The sequence below is a fragment of the Atractosteus spatula genome, chromosome 9, assembly GCF_055471065.1.
Source record: "Atractosteus spatula isolate fAtrSpa1 chromosome 9, fAtrSpa1.hap1, whole genome shotgun sequence".
NCBI classification, from domain to species: Eukaryota; Metazoa; Chordata; class Actinopteri; order Semionotiformes; family Lepisosteidae; genus Atractosteus; species Atractosteus spatula.
In genome coordinates this window covers 30,727,706-30,729,201 of record NC_142714.1, presented here as the reverse complement: position 1 = coordinate 30,729,201, position 1,496 = coordinate 30,727,706, and the positions used below count along the sequence as shown (strand labels likewise).

Sequence of the window (1,496 nt, the reverse complement as noted above, 5' to 3'; positions counted from 1 at the left end):
AACACATTCTACCCGTACATGAGAATATAATATAAATACACCAAGGGATTGGGTTGAGTTCCCATCACAAAAAAATCAGCGAGCCTGCACTACAGCGACCATAGTATGGAGACCTATTACTGGAAGAGATGAGGTGCTTCTGCCGCCCGGGCTTGCAAAGTGCGAAGGGTAAGCAAATACAGCAAGCTTCATCTTAAATATATGATTATAGCGCATATTACAAGGTATTACTGTCGTATTGAATTATACATTCTATTATAAATATTTCTTCGCAGCCTGTTCTTCAGGAAAGCACTGCACGGGCGAAACGATCTTCGAAAACTACCAGGACAGTAAAAAAGAAAGCGGTAAGATGGATGAAAAGAAAAGTTTATTTTGACGTCTGTTCCGCAACTGATGAATACCACTGTGTGACTTTATTTATTACATGAATTATGTTATTTTGCCACAGGCTGTGGGTCTCTGCTCTCGGCCACTGGCCAGGGTGCCAACCTGTAGAAGCAGCACCTGTATGGAGACTTTTCAGCAGCAGCGGGAGCAGTACGACGCATTACTGGGGAGGATTGGGAGATTAGAGACACTCCTGAAGATGCAGAAGCCGGAGACAGTATGTACTGGTAGTCAAACGCTAGAGCAGCTATCTCCTGATAAGTGCCTCTCCCCGCCAAGCAGGTTGCAATGCCTGGCGGAAGCTCTGCCCCCCACAGAGCACACACCGCCTCAGGACACTCCATCCTGGCCTCTCTGCTCACCACTGCCCAGGACTTGGCTGATGCTGTCCCCGCCGTCTATCTCCCCTCAGGAAGCACTGTTTACACAGCGGAATTCACAGATGCCTGTGGAACGAACAATTCTCCCAGATATCCAACTGTTGCCCATCAGACAAGCGAAAGAGGGGGTGTTGTACTTGCAGTGCATCGGTATCAATGGGAAAGTGAGAGCCGACCGCTACACCGCCCTCGTGTTTCAAAATCTTGTGACTTTTGAAATTTACTGGGGGTGGACCACATCGGTAAATTTCGATGGGTCCAGAGGCAAAAGTGCCTTGCCTTGCAATCTCCGGGAAACCATTAGTAGCATGGTGAATCGGAGATTCTCAACACTTACTTTGTGCGACTGGAAAAGAATTTGTGATCGGATCAACGAAATGCTTTGAAGAAGGAGGCGCTCTTTTCCTCTAGTTTAAGAGTCTGTCCAGAAACAAAACATTCCTGTTAAACAAGAGGAATGTAAAAAATGTTGTACAAAAGTAAAAAAACAATTACTTTTTGAAAATGAAAAAGTGTGTGTGTCTGTCTCTCTGCTGGCGTGCGGGCGGGGTGGGGTGCTGTACCAGCTGTACAGAAAATTAAAAGTGCCCTTTTCCATTCAACAGGTGTCTGGGTAGCTGTGTCCTATCTTCCGACGGTCGCTGTTGTGAATGTCTGTAGAGTGTATCTTATTTTTAGTATTATATTTTTATATTATATTCTCTATTAATCAAATTCTAAAAGTAT

General features: G+C 45.1%; 1 pseudogene; it reads left to right on the top strand.

Annotated features, from left to right (window-relative positions):
• The first annotated feature begins 281 nt into the window (after positions 1-281).
• On the top strand, positions 282-1,186 carry LOC148828495 (uncharacterized; annotated as a pseudogene).
• The last annotated feature ends 310 nt before the right edge of the window (positions 1,187-1,496 follow it).